The following is a 20,568-nucleotide window of genomic DNA, read 5'->3' as shown; positions in this document are numbered from 1 at the left end:
GTCACTTGAAAAAATGCAACATGCTTAGCAACCTGATCAATGGTTCATTTAGACTTTTTACATTGTGAATACCCCAGTTACTGACTTAGTAAAGAATGATTCATAGTCCATAAATGTTAAGCACTCAAACATGCGTACAAAAGACTTGGATATTATCATAGACTCTTTCTTGGTAAATGATACTGGTGTTATTGTTCAGTTAATCGGTCCCATAATATGTTAAACAATGTACCAAGATACATACAATATCTTACAAGGTAATCCTCTTTGGAATCCACAGTTCAGCTAATAAGTATTCCTCTCTCTAATCTCTCTAATCCTTAGTTGATATAGGTCAGGAAAACATTAAAACTAAGCTTCATTTGATAAAACTAAGTGTGGATTTCTTGTTAATTCTTTCTGCATTTTTTGTTATTTTATTTTGAGAACAATGTCAAAGTTTGGGATTTTTAACTTCCATTCATTTCAATGGGAAAGACTGAAGCTGTAATCCTATACCTACTTCCCTGCAACACCGTCTTCAGTTACATATGCATAAACCCCCAGGTTTCAAAGGAACACGGCATCGTTTTATAAGGATTTCCCTTCTGCATAACAGCAATAGTTGTTAAACTTCTGCATGCAATCTGGTTTGGGACCGGTTATTTGAAGGACCACCTGCAACTACAGGAACCTGCCCAGGCCTTAGGCTCTGTTCACAGGCCTGCCAGCAAGATCAATTAGATAGATGGGCACAAGTCCTTTTTTTTGGTGGTGTCTCTCTGCTTGTGGAAGTCCCTCCCAAATTTGGGAGGAATTCCATGTAGCACTCCACCAGTGCAAGCATTTCTGTTTGTCCATTAGAACAATCTTCCCTCTTCTCCCCACATGTACGGTTCTGGTAGGGTTGCCATATTTCAAAAAGTAAAACCAAAGTTGATTGACTTGCCTTCGATCCAGGGACAAAGTGCTGCCTTTCGGGGATGTTGGGGGTTGTCTGTCTGTCTGTCTGTCTGTCTGTCTCTCTCTCTCTCTCTCTCATATACAGGCAAGAGTGCAGGGGGATGAGTTGGGAAAAACCTCATTGCATTAATGGAAGACATTGTGTGGGTTTCTGCTAGTGACACCAGTTACCTGAATCTAGCCCACAGTGCCCTCCAGATGTTTTGGACCAGGGTTTTGTTTTAGCCAGAGCTTAATTCCATAACCTGTCAGGTGAGCGCCATTGCCATTATACGAGAAAGAGGGAGGCACTCGTGGTGAGCTCAGGTGGGTGCCTCTTTTTCTAGAAAAATAACACTGTTTTGGACTATAGCTCCCCTCAGCTCCTGCCAGCATGGCCAAAGGTCATGAATGGTGAAAGCTGTAGTCACCAACATCTGGAGGGCAGCACATTGGCTACCCCTGCTAGAAACTATTTCAGACAGCTGTTTTAGTGGGTGGCGCTGTGCGTTAAACCACTGAGCCTCTTGGGCTTGCCAGTCAGAAGGTTGGCGGTTCGAATCCCCGCAATGGGGTGAGCTCCCGTTGATCGGTCCCTGCTCCTGCCAACCTAGCAGTTCGAAAGCACGTCAAAGTGCAAGTAGATAAATAGGTACCGCTCTGGCAGGAAGGTAAATGGCATTTGCGTGCGCTGCTCTGGTTCGCCAGAAGCGGCTTAGTCATGCTGGCCACATGACCCAGAAGTTGTATGCCGGCTCCCTTGGCCTATAGAGCGAGATGAGCAACGCAACCCCAGAGTTGGTCACGACTGGACCTAATGGTCAGGGGTCCCTTTACCTTTATATAATGTTTTAAATCATGTAGGAGAGTCACCCTTGGAGAACATGACCTGAGAGGTAGCATATATATCCTGGAAATAAATGAATATAATGCAGTTATTGTGGATATGTGTGCATCTTCCCAAAAGAAGGTGCTGGGTGTGTTTCTCTACTTGATTGGGGTTCAATTTACTGCTTCGCTGCTTGGGCAATTTCACATGCCTTAGGCTGTTTGAACTCATTTATATGAGCAGACATAGTCAGTATAAATATGAACGTGAACATCTTCTATCACACACAGTCATGCATTTCCATAGTAAGATAGAGCCTTATATTTGGAATAGTCTTTGTTTAAAGCCTTCTGACTTTATTTTATTCTTTCTCCCCTGCTCCAAAAAGGAAAAAAAAGGAGGGGGAAGCCCAGTTATAATGGAAGCTTCAATTTATGCTTTATGAACAATGCCAGCATCATCATTTTAATGTTGTCCATATGGGCTTCTAATAATAGATAAGAGACTACACTTGTATTGTATGTCTTAGAGACATTTAAAATCTTGATAGGGAAAGGCTGATTTCATTGGCCCCACAGTTAAAGGAAAGCAGACCCTAATTAAAAGAATTCTGTTCTGAATTAACTAGTTTGACATGTGCTAATTGACAGTTCCTGTGAAATGGTTCTAATTAAAGTCAATATGTCTTTTTCAATTAAAAGGAAATTAAGAATATACTAATATACATTAACAACTTAATCTGCCTTCAATATCCCATATATCAGCAGCCTTAATGTTATTGGAGAGCCATCTGACATATATCTTCCACTGTTTGGTTGCAAAGTCTTATTACTCCAAAAGAACACCAACCATATATGAATCCCCTTCCACAAGGAGAAAGCTGGATTTTGCTCTCATTTCTGCAGACCCTAAGTGCAAGGATGATTAAAGGTAAACCCACATTTCTTGACAGTTAAGGTAAGGAGGTATTCTTATTACGCTGCAAACTTTGGTTACAAAAGTTATTCTAGGAAAACCTTCTGACATTGCTCCAACTACTAATCAGAAGGTTGGCCCATTTTCAAGATTTGACCCAAGTATAAAATACATTCATATGAGACATGTGCCCAAGAAAACTGACTTTCCCCCATTATATTCTTTTTATCAGCTTGAAAGGAGATGCTCTCAATAAATACTTTTTGATTTATATAAAAATGAAAAATATGATTGCCTGGTAGGTAAAGGGAGAATCCAACATTGAGCAAATGGAGCACCACTCAGGCAGCAGGATTTCACTTTCCCTCCCTCTTAGAGCCCCTGTGTACCCCAAAAATCTGCTTTAGTGGGTCACCCAACTCTCCAGAACAGATTTTGAGGGCTGCAGAGTGAAGGAGAAGAAGGCAACATCCTGATGTCTATAGGTGGTAAATTTTACTCTGAGTATACCCATTGAAATTAATGAGCATGACAAAGTTAGGTCTATTACTTTCAACCGGTTAGTAAAACTTTGTTGAATACCACCCCATATGTTTGGATTCAGCCCAACGTGCTAAAAGCTGCCCCTTTACTATATGCGATGATAAGGAAGTGCTGTTTATCAACCACAATATTAAATCAAATATATATTATCAATACTTTAAAGCTAACAGCTGTGCTGATTGATAATATTCCTTTGCCCTTTCTTCAATACCGGCACTGATACATTTAAGCAGCTGCAATATATGGTAGACTATTAAAATTCAAATGATTTCCTTACATAAAATATATGGTTGAACTTTGGTTTCTGTCTGTTTCAATTGTTTACAATGAACATAATTAATTATGTTAATTTTGGAGTCACTCTTCCCTTGTAAACAGCATACAGTTTAATTGAACGTGGAAAACTGCCCTATATTGAGTCAAACTACTAATCTATCTAGCTCAGTACAGTGGTACCTCAGGTTACATACGCTTCAGGTTACATATGCTTCAGGTTACAGACTCCGCTAACCCAGAAATAGTGCTTCAGGTTAAGAACTTTGCTTCAGGATGAGAACAGAAATTGTGCTCCGGTGGCACAGCAGCAGCAGGAGGCCCCATTAGCTAAAGTGGTGCTTCAGGTTAAGAACAGACCTCCAGAACGAATTAAGTACTTAACCCGAGGTACCACTGTATTATCCCCATTGACTGGCAGCATTTATCTGCGGTTTCAGAAAGGGATTCTTCCTAACCAGCCATGTAGCCAGCTGTCCTTGTAGAGATGGGCAACCACATTTCTAGATGGGGCATTTGAGGGGGGGAGGTGAATTGTGCCAACCAATTCCTCCTCCACCGCCCCACATCACTGCTGGAGAGGATGTGAGGGCCAGGCCAAGGGAAGGAAAGGCAAAAATGTGTCATCGTCCCCCCACCATCTGCCCCAAACATAGCTGGCAATGCCAAGGATTGAACTTGAGGCCTTCTGCATGGAAAACACATGTTCTGCCACCCTCTCCCTTTTTTTAAATAAGAACTTTGGTATAGTTTCTCATCCTAAAAGACATGAAAAGAATCCATGGCCACATTCATACATAAATTTGAAGCACTGTGATACCACTTAAAACAGTCAAGGCTTTGCCCAAAGTATTCAGGAAGCTGTAGTTTGTTAAAGGAACTGAGAATTGTTGGAAGACCTCTAGTCCCCTTACAGTTCCCAAAGTTCCCTGTGAATTTGTAAACAGTTCTGGAAAATGTAACTTTGGGGGGGGGGTGTCTTCTAACATCAGGTGTACATGGCTTCAGACATCAGTGGTATGAGTGCACTGGACCCAGAGGAAATGTGTACACAGCCTGAAAAAAGGCCATACGGGTCCTCCATCAGAGTGAGATCTCCTGGGCAAGGTGGCCAGGAGACTGCCTGTACCACCACTACTTTGCCACAGTGACTAGAATTTTTGGCCCTCGCTCATCTCGCTTTAAGAATGAGGCAGGGTGGAGTAGGAGAACCCAGGAGTAGCATCATATGGGCAGCAACAGGAGCCTGAGGAGTGGTCCAGCAGAGAGACCACAAATTTACTACTACGTCTGCCCATTGCTTGATACCATTTTTTCATTTTGCCCTGTGACAGGACAGAGTGGGAGGAAGCACATGGCTGAGGTTTGCTCATGTAGCCCTAAGCCATGGTTCAGCATTACATCGGAAGTGGACCAATGCATCAAGATGGTGTGCTATGCTTATAGCTCAGTCCTTTGGATGTATACAGGGGAGAGCTTCCAGGCTATTACTGATAACCCCTCTTTATTTCCAGCAGATCCAATGTTTTCCCTAAGAATAACTTCTGCACTACATTCTTACTCACAATTCGCAGGAAGCAAACTCCAGAACAGAAGCAAGTAGGAACAGGGGCGAAATCATTCGTGTATCCCCTGCTTATATAAGCCACCTCCAAATGAAGTTGTTGATTCAAGCTAACAAATCTGGATCACAGCCTCAGGACCATGTAAACAAACAACCTGAAGATTATAGCAAGCACATTTCTGAAGGTAAATGCATAAATCTAAAGGCGTCATATACAGGCCTGGTTCAAGCAATCATGTCTTAATAAGAACAAACCTAGGGCTGCCATATTACTGGAATGTCAAAGGCGGAATTTGTGTCCTGGGGAAAGTTCTGAAAGGTAACGCTTTGTCTCAACAAGTTTCGGTTTTTCCTTTAAAAAGCTCAACAATTTTGGGGTGTCCTGGTTTTTACTTTTTGAAATATGGCAACCCTAACAAACCAAGATCTTAAATCTACTTCAAACCATGGTTTAAAAGCCTGGCTTGCTTTGAACCTGGTAACCTTGGTTCAAATAAATTGGGAAATTGTAGTTAATTAAAGACTTCCGGTTTAATTGTTTCACACTGTGGGGAGAGGCAAGAGGGGCCTTTGCACAGGCAAAGGATTTGTACATATTTCATCTTATTAAAATGAGATATATTCCAAAAGCAGCTATAGGATCCAAACCAGGATGATTAAAGTTCAATAACATGTGCTTTGTTAATATCAGCATTACCAACTGATTTATTTACAGGTATTTGTTTTGCCTTTTGAAATAAGCTTCATTTGACATGGATTTTTTTCCTAACTGTACTACAGTAAATGTGTTTTTATTAAGTCACTAGATTACCAGGATTTTTATAGTAAGAACAGGGCAAGTGAGAACTGCAACAAAATATTGCAGTGCATCCTTGTTCCTAAAAGCATCTGAAATGTCCGGGGAAACCCGGGGTCTTTGGCAGCCCATATTGGAAGTGTTGTTTTTTGGCGATTTTCATTTAAAAATAGGTTAAAAACTTCGTTTTCTTTGGAGACTTTGCAACAACAAAAAAGCCGCCCCCCGCCACCACCCAAAAAAAATTTAAAAATAAAAGTTCAACAACTTGCCTGAATTTTCACTTTTTGAATATGGGAATCCTACCTCCAAGCAATACTTGTTTTCCCTCCACCACCTCACAATTCCATTTTTCATCTTCCAACCATTGCTCTACATTGTGTAGCTACTGAGTTTGTCCAGTACTCATTGCACAATTATTATTATTTATTGAATTTATATACTGCCCTATACCCGGAGGATTGCCCCCTCAGATTTGTTTAGCAATGACTTATGTTTGTTTTTATTTCCCAGTTCATTAGACTTCAATTCCCATCATCCTTGACAAATCGGCCCACGCTGGCTGAGGCTGATGGGAGACATAGTCCAGCATTACCTGGGGTCCCAGGGTTGGGAAAGGCTGCTTTAAAGGAACAATTTGCGCATTGGCAATAATTCATCTGCACCATTTTGCTCCTCTTTCTATGGCTCCTGATTATCATAACCCTTCTACAAGATTAAAGTGGGAGAGTGCAGACAAGAATACAGACATTCTGTCCTGCCTTTCCATTATGTAACGCTCAAGGTGGCTTACAGAAAATTAATATTTTTTTAAAAGCTGTAAAAATCAAATCAAATAAGCACTTTTTAAAAAAGGTACAATTGGCATGTTTTTAAGGCTGCTTCCCAGTCCCAAATCCCTCAGCCAAACCTCTGGAGAACAGGTCCCTGGAGAGCCAGCACACCCTTCGACTAGGAAGTACATGCATGCCACTTTCCTCTTTCTGACTAGACAATACATTACTGCTGCTATATAAACAGAGGAAGTGTGATGATTTATTATTATGACCCAGTTCTTACGTTTCTCTGATTTTCATGGCTTTAAATCAGAAAGAGTTTTAAACTGGAACTATTTTTAACTGCCTTTGTAAGTGAAATTGTTTTTAAATGTTTGTATTATTTTATATATGGAATTGTTTTTAATTGTTTTTAGACTTCTTTTATGGCTATAACTCTTTTTTATTTTTATTTTATTTTAAGATTGTAATATGTTAGCATTGCAACCCACACTAGGACCCTGTTGTGCAGGGAGGTAAGAAGCAGAAATAAATAAATACATAAAAATCCAATTTCATGATGACACACTGGTTTTATTACATACACCACTCTGATTGGTTTTTCTTGATTTGTGGTGTATAAAATAAATAAGCAAACAAAACAGGCATGCAGGTTGAGATCATGGTCACCTTAGGCAGTACACCTTTCTTTAAATTAAAGTCATTTCAGCTAAACATCTTGAAATTCCATATACAGATTGATGGTGCAAGGCTATTCGTGAAGGGTCTGGTGCTATTTGGAATAAAGGCTTTCTGACTTTCTGGTGATCTCTAAATGGTGCAAAGGTTGGGATTTCCTCTTCGGCTTGCACACACGTGTGCAAGGCTTGGCTCTCCGGTTCTTGGCTTGTTCTGGTTTTAATCTGATTGTTGGCAGATGGCAGATGGGAATGTTTTGTGGCTTGTAAGCTTTGGACGTCGCTGATGCAACCATGATCGCTCGCACAGATGCACCAGAGAAGAGCCATCTCAGTCCTTATACAATTTCCAGATTCCAGCTATCTTTGCCTTTATACAAATAATTAACCCGGCATCCTTTCTGTTTATATCCCAACTAGCAAAAGCAGAATTGTTTGTGTGAGGAAGAAACTGCTGTGTTGGCAAGGCGAGGCAAGCACATCCTAAAAAACGCTCCAGTCCAAGGAAAATTTTTCTTGGCAGTGGGTCTGTTCAAGTAATCAGCATGTGGGACATGGTATGCCATGGCCCAGGCAAGACCCCCTGTTACTAAAGCCTGTTTCTGCTCAAGTATCTGTCCCCCATCTCTCCTCCTCCCTCCCCCCACACCAGTCACATTTGCCTGCCCTTGAGTTCTGTGAAATAACTATACATCCTCTCTTAATATATACATTCTGGAAACTGTTTTCACTGCTAAAACAGAACAGATAAACATATTTTCAACATTTATTTGTTCAGCAGATAGAAAACAAAGTAATATGGGGTGGTTTTAATATCTTATTGGCTTTGCTATCCCAAGATCTTGGCCTCCGGCAGCCTTTCTTTACACACCAGGCACTGTGCTTCCCCTTCCCCTTCCCACCCCCTTTGTTTGGTTTTTTAATTGAATATTTCATACCTTAGGTCAGCTGATTCTGGCCCCTGTTTGTTTTCCACATTCCAATGTGTGTTGCAGCATCAATTTTTAATTATTGTGGTTGTTATGATGAACATGAAACGCCATTCAAGTTGCTCTCCTCGTTGCCTGGGAAAAGAAAGGAAAACTCCTTTTAGTATCAATGGCTGTATCAGACTGACTGCTTTTACCATGTGTTCTTACCAGCTTTATTTTTTATTAAAGTTCCAAGCTCCTGTTTCTTAATTTTCTAGAACCTTCTGAAGTTTTCCAAACTATGTGTAAAAAATAAGACCCAGGCTGTTTCCAGACTGTTGTTATTTTGCAGATGGGATTCGGCGGCAAACCAGCAAATGGAAAGCGCACAGTGAAAATGGATTTGGAACTCTTGCACAGCTCACCAATGGATTTTTTGCAGTAAAGAAAGTGATGGGCAAAAGGCACCAGAAAGTGTGGGGTAGTAACAACTGCTTAAGGCAGTTGTATAACCTCCTGGCAAACAAATCAGAAGAAAAGCTCACTAAACAAGTGATGCTGTATAATGCCCCGCATAATTAGTGTATACAAATCGGGATACATCACCGATCAATTACCACAGATAAGGCTTTATCACCTCAAAGGTAAAGGGAACCTCAAACACAATACTTAATGGAGCTACAAGCTTCTGTAGGCTGAGATATCAGCTGAGACATCACACAAGGATGTGTGAATATCAGCTCTACATTTTGTGCCTTTTGTGATGTGGAGGCTCTAGCTGTCAATGAAAGAAAGAGCTTCAGTGTGACATCATCATGCAACTTGGTCATTCACTGGTCATACAGGGCAGCTCTTAGCAAAGGGCAAAAAACATGGTGAAGCATCAGCTCACTTTGATGGAGTTGGTATATTGCAGGCTTCCTCAACCTCGGCCCTCCAGATGTTTTTGGCCTACAACTCCCATGATCCCTAGCTAGCAGGACCAGTTGTCAGGGATGATGGGAATTGTAGTCTCAAAGCATCTGGAGGGCCGAGGTTGAGGAAGCCTGGTGTAATGGTATAAGTAATTGCTCACAAGTAGAAGCAAAGGCTTCACGGGTTGAGTTTTGATGTCTAATATAAATTTGAGTTTTGAATTGCAGTGTAATTTTACTGAGAAGCATCTGATAGGCAGAAAATAGATACCATTTATGCAGGATTTTCACATACCTTCTAAAATGTTTTTCAGCCTAATGACTGTATAGAAAGACATATAGATGCATCACACTGCAGATATGCTTTTCCAGCCAGGCATGTGAGAGAATTTGCAATAAATGAGGCTGATTTTAAGAGAATAAATCTCTAAGAGGGGGGAAAAATACATTGTACATTGTGCTTTCTGAAATGTAGGAGCCTGCCCTTGATATATGGAAATAATTGAATAAGTGGACATTTAAAAATTCATATAGGATTTTATTTTATTTTTTCCACGTAAATATATTCAGTAGAATAGTTACAATTCACTGGGTTGAAAAAGTCTTTTCTTTGATGAGGAGTGTCGCTATGCAACTCCGAATGAGTGTGTTTTGAAGGTTTAATGGTGTAAAATGACACAAATGTTTCAAGACCGGCTATGCTTTAGTACACAAGAGTGTGCTATGAGGATAACAAGAACACTGAAGCCACAAATTGCTGGGAATGAAGCATCATTCTCTTTACGTTTGTGTGTGACAGGGAATCCTCTCAGCACTTTCATCAATGCAAATGCAATTAAAACATTGCCTGCCCACAATAAAGGGGAAGGTGTTCTTTATTTTCAGCTAGCTGACAACCTTTTACTTAGCAAGTGTGCAGGTTTGGAAGGAAGTTGGGGATAAAACGTTCCTCCAAAGGGGGGAAACCTTTGCTCTTTCCATGGTCTTTGCCACATGTGTCTTCAGGCTCTACAAGGATCTCCAGTTACTGTGGAATTTTTAAAGTTTGTTCATTATATACTTATTTATTTACTGTACTTATCACCCTGCTCTTCCCACTGGAGCTCAGGGAGTCTAAGAACAATGTTTAAAATGAAAGAAATGTATTTAAGTCAGTAATTAGGAGTCATCAATGAATCAACAACGATACAGTTGACCGTAGGCCATTTCTTTTGCAAGATGTGGCAAACCACCAAAAGCCTAGAGAAATAAAAACATTTTTAGGTTGCCATCTAAATGTCATTGTTTGGGGTGGCAATCAAATCTCCGTCCAAAACGAATTCATAGACCAGTGGACAGGGGTACATTATGCAAAAGATGTTCTTACTCTTTTGAAGATTCATTTTTTGCCGGAGCTGGCTTTGCCGTGAAGCAGAGGAGGCAATACACTTCAGGTGATCCTGCCCAGGCAGGGTGGAGCTGAGGAAAGAATAGAGGAAAGCAGAGAATGGTGTCTGAATGGGTCAAGTCCTTTGAAAAGTGGTGGTCCTCAACAGTGAGGGAGAACAATTTGGGTCTGATTTCAGACATCAAAATAGCTCGGGGAAGTAATCCGTATTGCATTCATATTAGGGATGGAGAGAAATTTTGTTCGATTCATATTTTAAGGCAAACCTGCCTAATTTGGCCTTCTGCACATACACGAACTGAATTCGAATTTTGCAATTCATTTCTCCTACCCAAAGGATGTATTAAAAAAAATGCGAATATTAGGGGAAGATGTGCACACACACAAAAATATATAGTTTAGTAAGAATAACAGGCGAAAATTCAATATATTGGTTTAAAAAAATGCTTGCAAAAATGTGTCTATTAGGCAAAATTGGGGAAAAGTCCCACCTGTAAATTAAGAGAAATGTGCACCAAAATGCTGATGGGTTTTCATCAAGACTTTTTATTATATATATTTTTAAAAATCACCAGATGTTGAGAAACTGAAAAAACTAGAAGTGTCATCTTAAGAGAGTGACTGGGGAATGAAGCTGGAAGATACTAGTTGCTGGAAGCAGAATGTCAAAGAACCAGACCAAGTTTTGTTCCAAATCTCTTATGAACTGAACTTAAGGTTGCACCTTATTGTGGATCAAAATTGGGCAATCTGTTGCCCCCAAAAATCGGCTAGCACAATTGTTACCTGGTCCTCTGTTCAGCAACATTAAAACTCACCTACGCAGTACTGTAAGAGCCTTTGTGCTAGTGAGCAGAGAATGGTGGACACCACCTTGTGCCATTTTTGGTATATTACCATTACCAGCTTAACGGTCCACATACAGTAACCATCATTAACATCTTTCAAACCTGTTATGGACACTCTTGGGGTCACATTTCCCTGCTAAAATCCACATAGTGGCACAGCCAGAAAATGACAGCTGACACACTTCTCTGTGTCACAAGGGTCATATACAATTAAGAACTGAATAGCTAATAAAGCTCCTTTTCTCTTCTCTTGAGTTCATGTGTCGCTGTCGAATATTCCGCTTGTATTTACAATGCCATATTGCTATTTAAGGATGTTTTCACACATGAGGCTTAAATTGATTTTTGTTTCAATTGATCTGTAATGCAAATGTAAAGCTTGCAGTGACCAGAATGTACATTTGATTTTAAAATGGCTATTTTCTGCTTTCTTTCACACATTAACAACATTCACACATGGTACAAATAAGCAATGTGAAAGGGACTCAAAAGTGCTCTTTATGACATGTGTGAAAATGCCCTAGTTACAGTGTTTTTCCAAGATGAGCAGAAATCCGTAATATGTGCATTTGATATAAGAGAAGTGTGCTGCTGTCGAAACCTCAGGGTAGCTCCGATGTAATAATACAGTGGTACCTTGGGTTAAGTACTTAATTCGTTCCGGAGGTTTGTTCTTAACCTGAAACTGTTCTTAACCTGAAGCACCACTTTAGCTAATGGGGCCTCCTGCTGCCGCTGCACCACCGCTGCACGATTTCTGTTCTCATCCTGAAGCAAAGTTCTTAACCCGTGGTACTATTTCTGGGTTAGCGGATTCTGTAACCTGAAGCGTATGTAACCTGTGGTACCACTGTAATGTTCATAGAATCATAGACTTGCAGAGTTGAAGTAACCCCAAGGGCCATCTAGTCCAACCCCCTGCAATGCAGGAATCTCAGCTAAAGCATCCATGACAGATGGCCATCCATCCTCTGCTTAAAAACCTCCAAGGAAGGAGAGTTCACCACCTCCCATGGGAGTCTGTTCCACTGCCAAACAACTGTTATTGTTAGAAAGTTCTTCCTGATGTTTAGTCGGAATCTCCTTTCTTGTAACTAGAATTCATTGGTTTGGGTCCTAGCCTCTGGAACAGGTGGAAACAAGTTTGTTCCATCCTCCATGTGACAGCCCTTTAGATATTTGAAGATGGCTATCACAGGGAGCTGGGCATGTTTAGCCTGGAGAAGAGGACGTTAAGGGGTGACATGATAGCCATGTTCAAATATATAAAAGGATGTCACATAGAGGAGGGAGAAGGGTTGTTTTCTGCTGCTCCAGAGAAGCGGACACGGAGCAATGGATCCAAACTACAAGAAAGAAGATTCCACCTAAACATTAGGAAGAACTTCCTGACAGTAAGAGCTGTTCGACAGTGGAATTTGCTGCCAAGGAGTGTGGTGGAGTCTCCTTCTTTGGAGGTCTTTAAGCAGAGGCTTGACAACCATATGTCAGGAGTGCTCTGATGGTGTTTCCTGCTTGGGAGGGGGTTGGACTCGATGGCCCTTGTGGTCTCTTCCAACTCTATGATTCTATGATTCTATGATCTCCTCTCTGGCTCCTCTTTGAAGGTGGCTAAGATCTGTGCACTTGCTTGACATCATCCCTACATGCACAATATAACATATTTATTGCAGTACTGTATGCACATTCCTATGCATGCATTTCCCCTTCCCAAAGCCCACCAATTCACTTTTTAGATGGACGGATTACAAAACTTGGGTGCATGCATGTACATACCAATGTAAGCACATGTTACTTTCATATTACATCACTCATCTATGTGGTAGGCACATACAAAGGCCGCCACACCACTATAGATACTCCCCCCCCCCCAAACTGGAGACCACAATAGTAGCCAAGGTTGAAAAATTAAGAGAATGCCTTACCCAAACTATTCAACACAACATTATCACTGGGGTTATAGTGTGGCATCTTATCAAATATTATCGTTCAAATTAAATACAGTCAGGTGTAGTCCATTTCTTTGTCCACATGACCTTGCTTTCTGCGACTGTTGACTTTACTCATTGTCTTTGATTTTCTCAGACCTGTGGTGTAAAATCACGGTCATGGATCTAAAGTGGAATAAGTAATTGCTTGATAGCTTCTTGCTAACTCTGGAAAGTGCTGTGCAGCTGCTGATGTATGTTTGTGCTGGCATTGCAGAGTGGAGCCCTGGGAATAAGGAATCTGACTTCAGAGAAACAAGAGCTAGCTTCAAAGAAGGGAACAAGTCTCCCCAGCTGATAGAACTTTTACTGAAAGAAAAACAACAATGAACTAAGAAACACACCAGTAATATCTCTTGTTACTCCTCTGCAATCCTTTTCCAAACTTTATTTTCATTTATCTGATTACACACTTCCGTCTCCACAATCTCCATTGTGATGGTTCTACCTTTTCTGTTAGTTTAGGTGCTTGATGGTAGATTACAGTGAGACCACATTACTTCAAAGCACACTTTTTAGTTATTAAAGCAAAAAATATGACTCCCATTATTATGATATGTCCTTAGAGGTTTCTACATATTTGGAGGTACTAAATCCAAGGAAATGATTTGATGTCTATTAGTTATATGTGTTTTTTTAACAGATTAAGAAGCTATTGTGTCCTAATAAATAGCTCACCTAGAGTTTCACTTGTAACCTGACATATTTTATCACAACAAATCTAGCCTTGGTCATACTTTTCGTATGGTGAATTGGTAGGTGGGCCTCCAATTGTTCCCATTTTACTTCATTTAAAATAAAACTAACATAAAATAGTGGGGGCTGAAATAATGTGTATCTTTCCAAACTTGAACTTGGGGAAAATATGGAAAATAAAATATTATCATAAGACTCTAGGTATTACCTTGTTCAAAGCAAATAGGGAATTTTGCCACTCCAGTTATAGACAAAAGGAGCCTAGTTGAGCATTGTTGGGTATTATGACTATAAATTAGCAAATCCATTATTGTCATGTTAGTTTACACCTATTAACAATGCTAAATGGTTTATTTAATACCCATTAAGCTTTTACTTGCAACATTTTCACTTGGGTCAGCCTTTACAGAAACTGATTGTGTTTTTAAGGAAAATTTGAACATTATCAATCAGTTTCATTCTCCTGGCTGCAGGCAGTGCAAACTAACATGAGTATAACATTAATACACTATTCAACAAAATTCAATTTGGCAAAATAATACTTGGTGCACCACTATGTTAAAGACACACCTATGCACACTTACCTGGGAGAAAGCCCCATTGACCTCAGTGGTACTTACTTCCAAATAAACATGTATTTGTAATTGCTCTTTTTTAAAGTACCATTTGCAAAATAGAGACCAATGACAAGAAAAGCCATGCCTATTTCTACATTGTCTCATGCTTGCCTCATGGGGAAACAAATAAGATGAATGGATGTCCATGCATGCAACAGGTTTTTGTATACCCAGTTTAGCAGAACCATATGTAGAAACACTGGGGGTTGCTTGATAGAAGACAGCTATTACTTAAAAGGACAGTTCTGTTTATTCAGTTGTAGTTGGTGGGAGGAAGAATAATACAAATAATATTTTTCCCCCCGAGTAAGTTGTAAAAAGTGGGACTTACACAACAGCGTCAGAAGAGCTTGCCATTGTTCAATGAATCACAGTGAGAGAATAAATTCATAGTTTTACCTGTATTTACATTAGGCAATGGTTCCACGAAAACAAAGAAAAGGATGCAAGTGACCTTCCTGCTAGCCATTTGCTTGGGTTCCCTGCAGATAGTCAGTGTGAGCAGGAAATTGGCAAAGCACAGTCTGAAAATAAAAATGAAGCTCCATCAGTAAAGAACAGAAGAAGGCTTTCAGCATTGATAGTGCACATAGCCGAGCTAAGCTTCTTCTTACCTTTCAAATGATCTGCCTCTACATCACAGTGTAACATTTTTATGAATGTCTTTTTCTCAAGAATATTTCAGCCTCGTGTATTTATCCTCACAATTACTTTGAGAGGTATGGTGGACCTGTCAAGGTTCACAAGTGCTGGAAAATCTCAACCTCTGTCCCCCATGTTCCAACTGTCTTCTCCATTCACAGCATACTTAGATACTTTTCACGTGATTGTTTAATACAGGGCACACAGAAATCCAAGAGAAGTTACCCCAGAAGAGAAAGGGATGAAGGAGCCTGGTTGGCAGGGCCCCAAGAAACAGAGGGAGAGGACAAAAGGTCAAAGGAGGTAGGGGGCCGATAGAAGGGTGGAGCCCTTGACTCTGAGAAATAAGAAAAAGAGTTAGGCTCAATACAGGGGGGGGGGGAGGAAAGAGGAGAGACGGATGGTGTCAGATAATTGAGAGAAGAAGAACAAGCAAAATCCAGCAGAGGGCTAAGGAAAGACTGGTTCTCATGGCATCAGTCTGCCAAGAGGTGCAACCTTCTGGATGCAGGGTGGCCAAATAAACCAGGTGCCCATAGAAAGAAGAATGCAGTGGCACCAGAGGAAGAAGGAAGCCAAGGAGCTCTGACATTGAGCTGGGCACACTGAAAGGCCACCACAATTTACAACCCTAAACTAAGGCCTTAGGGCTTTGTACCCAACTCTGGAATGATGCTAAGTGCCAGAAGGTGGGTGAATAAACCTATTTTCTTGCTGTGGTGTGAGGCAAGTGTGGTGCTACTTCATTCTCCTTTGATCAAACACAAAAAAGCTGTGGAGCTCCGACCACCAGGCCCCAACACATGAGGGAACACAAAAATGAATTAAGTGGAAGAATGAATTTTGTACCACACACAAAGATTACATTTCCTTTATGTTCAGTGTCCCTTGCCAGAGAAAGAAATGTAAAGAAACAGCCACTGGCAGGAGTCAAACTTGGGTGTTTTGTTTGTTTGAAACATTTCTTAGCTGTCCTTCATCAGATTCCAGAGTACAAGAGCATGAATAAAATCTGCAAGGACCTAAAAACAAAAGGCAGCCAGATGGAGCTCCCATTCCCAGAAAATGTTTCTGCATGATTTTCAGGCTTTCTTCCTTTCCCTCCCACCCCCATGCTACAGCCCCCCTCATTCAGAAGTTTTCCCCAATCCTTAGGAGAAGGGGGAGAAGAGGTGGGTAATGTCCCTTTCCATCTACTAGCTTTCTCCAGCATATCTGTAGATCAAATACCCTTTTCCCCATGCACCCTACTTCCCAGAACAGTAAGTAACCAGATATAAAGGAGGACCAAACATTTCTGCCTTTTCTCATTGCATAGAAAAAGGAATTTCAGCAGGTGTCACTGGACTGTACCACTTCAGACTACAGGTGACATGTTTACTCATATAACAAGCTCTTTGCAGTCAGACTTCAGGGACTTTTCTTCTTTTTAAAAGCCACAAATATTTTAAAATGTAATTCTTCCATCTGCAGTCAAAAGTGGTACAATCCATTCTGCTGTGTGTACCGACCAGGCCATAGGTCAAAAGCAAGCGGCTTAGTAGGTAATATATTTTGTTAATGGCCTTGCTCTTATAATGTGCATCTAGCTCAAGTATTTGCAATTGTTACCAGGTAGTTTTCAGTCTTCTAAAATCCTTCTGTTATCTGAGTATCATTTTATCTAGCTTGCTATTTGCTGGTGTCATCTGCAATAAATAATTGGCTTAATAAATGCTCACGTTTAGCCTCCATCCCTAAGAGGCAAAACATAATGTATGCATTATTTCTTTGAAATAGCAATTTGTAAGTTTTGCCAAGAAGTTATATATTTGATATAGAGGAGTTTGCAAGGCAGCAGAGGAATAAAGACCATTTTTGTAATGCAATCCTGTCTCAGTCAAGCTCTTGCAGCTAACAAATCCCCTGGCAGGAAACCTCTCAGTGGACTGTTTCCAAGTCCTCAGCCTGAACAGCAGTTACAGGCTCTTCAGAAGAGCAAGCCCAAGATGGTTCCGCACCTTTGACTTCTGACACTTCATCCTCCTGTTACCTCATGCTTAGTGAACCTCTGAAGGAATACTTGGCTGCCCTGTTTATAAACAGCCTTTGCCTTCTTCAGAAACAGCCTGGAAGGACGTATCTAGGTCACAAGCTACAAAACAGTCCCCTAATTAAGTCAAAGAGCCACATGTCACTGCTTGTACTAGTAGCTGGGTGGCAAAGATATACCCTGCATGGAGCTGGCGCCCCACTCAAGAGCAGAGTGAGGTGGCTGACAAAGGCAGCCAGTGCAGGAGGGCAGAAAGCCATAGACAGGTCTCTGAGACAGAGCTGTGTGTACACTGCTATGTAGCATATTCTGTGCCCCTTAGCTAGCATAGCCTGCTATACTCAAAGGCAGCAAAGGACATTGAACTAAGATTCAATTGCCAGACCAGCTTCTGTATCTAAAAAGGGCAGACATCAAAGGTGCCAACTTGAATAAAATAGGGGGGGCAGGTAAACCCTGCCCCACAAGAGGCTGTGCACACACACCATTTGAATGACAGTGCCCATCAGTTTGGGGGGTGGGTCAGATTCCTCAAATATTTTATTGCGGAGGGGTGGAAGGACTTGGCCCCTAGGAGTCCATCCTGTCCTTCACTTCGGACTGCAAAATGTCTTGTTTTAATCATCCTACTAGCGAGCCCACTAGTAAAAGATGACTCAGCTCACCGTGTCTCCCGCCGGAAGTTCAAACAACAAAATGTCTTTCAGTGGCCCAACCCCTTCCCATACTCTGTGACATGCCCTGAAACCGAAAACACCACACATACCACACTTAAGCTTGGGGGGGGCACCAACTCCTGGTTCCATTGGAAGACTTTTTTCAAACTTAATTGCTGTGAAGGGCTTGGTAATCATCTTGGAGAGAGCAATGGAAAGGGAGAGTTAGCCCAGCCCTCTCTAGTTGCAACCTCCTGGAAGATCAGCTTGGAGGAGAATGTAGCCCTAATGGGGGTGTGCATGCATGTAGACATGTGAGAATGTTGTGTGGTGCATGCTGTGTGTGTGTGTTGTGGCTCGGGAGGGGGGAATATGTTCATTTCAATTTCTCTAGCGTTTTTGATATTTCCAGTCTTAGGGTTAGTCCTCCACATTTCTACATTCTACATTCTATGTGCAACCTGTGTCTTCAATCATCACTGGCTACTAATAATGATGACTAAATGCAACTTCAGGATCTGGTTGGCCACTGTGGCCTGAGGAAGCCATTCTTTTACCTAAGAGTCATGAGGCAATGCTTTAACAGTACATTCCCATGCATGTTTACTCCAGCAAAAGTAGGTTCCATTATATTCAGTGGGCTTACTTCTAGGTAAGTTGATAGAGGACTGCAGCCTGGAGGTCCTACATGAAAACCACAAGTGTCAGGAGACATGAATCCAGCCTCATCTTGTAAAGAGAAAGGGGTTTCTGTTTACCCCAGTTTCACACATGGCAGTAGTTCCATTTTCTTATTTTTCTGTGGTGAATGATTTTACCCACACCTTTATAAGCATTCTTTGCCTTATTAATCCTGCTCTCAAGACTAAAACAAATTACTGTAATTGAAATGAGTATTGTGTTTTAGTTCATTTTATTCAGTAGTCAAAAGGTGTGGTTGCCAAGAGGAAATTTCATCATGTTTCTGTCATGTAGGTTGTGGTTTGGGGGCAGGAAATAGAAATAAATTCACAATTGGGAACAATAAGCTGATGCAGCTGGTAGTTTGATCAGATTGGACCCCTCAGTTCAGTTTCAGGTCAACACTGAACTCCCACAATCTCTTTTAAAATTCATTGATATATTCTAGTGAGCTATTTCCAGTACTGACCTACATTCTTGACACATCTCTGACTTCACTAGGGTTGTATAAGGTGAAAATCAATGAATAACTTGAATGCAGAATTCCACGCCTTCAGATTGTGCCTGTTTAATAGCTATTTCACAGGCACAATTTTCTCACTCTGTCCACAATACAAAGTTGTGTACATAGTAGTGAACAGTGTGCGTAGGCATAGGAATGGGTTTTTCTGAAGATCTTGATGTCAAGCTTATTCACATAGATTTTTTCTAATTCCTGCCTTGCTCTGTAATCTCAGTGAAAAGAGAGTGTTTGTCCCCCTTACCCCAGTTCTGTTTGTAATACAAACAATATTTGCATATTATATGCATTATTATATGCCTATACACTCCAGGTTTCCAGAGTAACCAACAAATATAATTGTATAGAAATGCATATACTTATACAATTATACTACATAAATATAATACTGCATAGGACTTGGCTCTTATATAATAATAATAATAATAATAATAATTATAATAATAATAATGTATTATTTATTCCCTGCCCATGTTGCTGGGTTTCCCCAGCCACTCTGGGCAGCTCTCAACAGAATAAAAAAAGTGATAAAACATCAAACTTAAAAAACTTCCCTTCTAAAAGTCAGATAGTTGTTTAATTCCTTGACATCTGATGGGAGGGCATTCCACAGAGTGGGTGCCACTACCGAGAAGGCCCTCTGCCTGCATAATATATGTAATTTTTGCATATAAATTTGCATGGAATTAGGTTTGTTTTTTAAAAAACCTGATAATACATAAGTGGCTCAGATATAAGTGGGGACTCAATACAGGAAGTAGTACAAAGCTAACTGGGTCAGAACCACTGGATTCCATATATAATTCTAAGGTGCTTGTGTACAAAGCTTGCAACTAGGATACCTGAAAGATCGCTTCACTTTTTATATACCCAGCAGATCACTGGGCTCTACAGGAAAGGTATCATCTCATCCTGAAGTTAGCATGGTGGCACCTGCTGTTTGGAACTCCCTCCCATTATATATCAGATACATGCCATCTTTATTGTCTTTTCCACACCTTTCTCTTCCAACAAGCCTTTTAAGTGGCAATTAAGTGGTGATTACTGTTCCAGTGCTTATGTGCATTGTTGTTGTTAACTATTTGGGGATGTTTCTCGAGAAGCAGTTCATGAATTAAACAAATAAATAAATAAAAGTATGCAAAACCGATTCCTCCTACATCCTTCAGCATTCATGACTCTGACTTATCAGCTAGTCAGCACTGTCAGCCTTGACAATGCCTATTATCTGCTTAAAGGAATGGAACTTGGTTAGCTGGATTCAGTTGGCCCACCTCAAACTACCCAATCAACACCATACATATAGGCCCCTAAGCCACAACCACCTCCTATGCCACAAATTGATCTCAAGGAAAACTGGAGCTCCACAGCACTCTCCTCTT

At 40.7% G+C, this 20,568-nt stretch overlaps 1 protein-coding gene across 7 annotated transcripts in view; it reads right to left on the bottom strand.

The window, feature by feature from the left end:
- Window positions 1-20,568, bottom strand: part of LOC310659997 (uncharacterized protein) — a gene marked incomplete at its 5' end in the record, with an annotated part of 88,439 nt that overhangs the window by 18,749 nt on the left and 49,122 nt on the right. For 4 of the 7 annotated variants that reach the window (XM_083404327.1, XM_083404329.1, XM_083404330.1 and 1 more), the window contains 4 exons: window positions 8,233-8,358; window positions 10,486-10,577; window positions 11,581-11,713; window positions 15,055-15,179. Of the gene's footprint in view, window positions 1-8,232; window positions 8,359-10,485; window positions 10,578-11,580; window positions 11,714-13,279; window positions 15,180-20,568 lie in introns of all 7 variants that reach the window. The other 3 variants (XM_083404331.1, XM_083404332.1, XM_083404326.1) reach the window with 2 other exon arrangements.

The sequence above is a fragment of the Podarcis tiliguerta genome, assembly GCF_965153285.1.
Source record: "Podarcis tiliguerta genome assembly, chromosome: 11".
Taxonomy (NCBI): Eukaryota; Metazoa; Chordata; class Lepidosauria; order Squamata; family Lacertidae; genus Podarcis; species Podarcis tiliguerta.
This window is presented reverse-complemented; position numbering and strand designations above follow the sequence as displayed.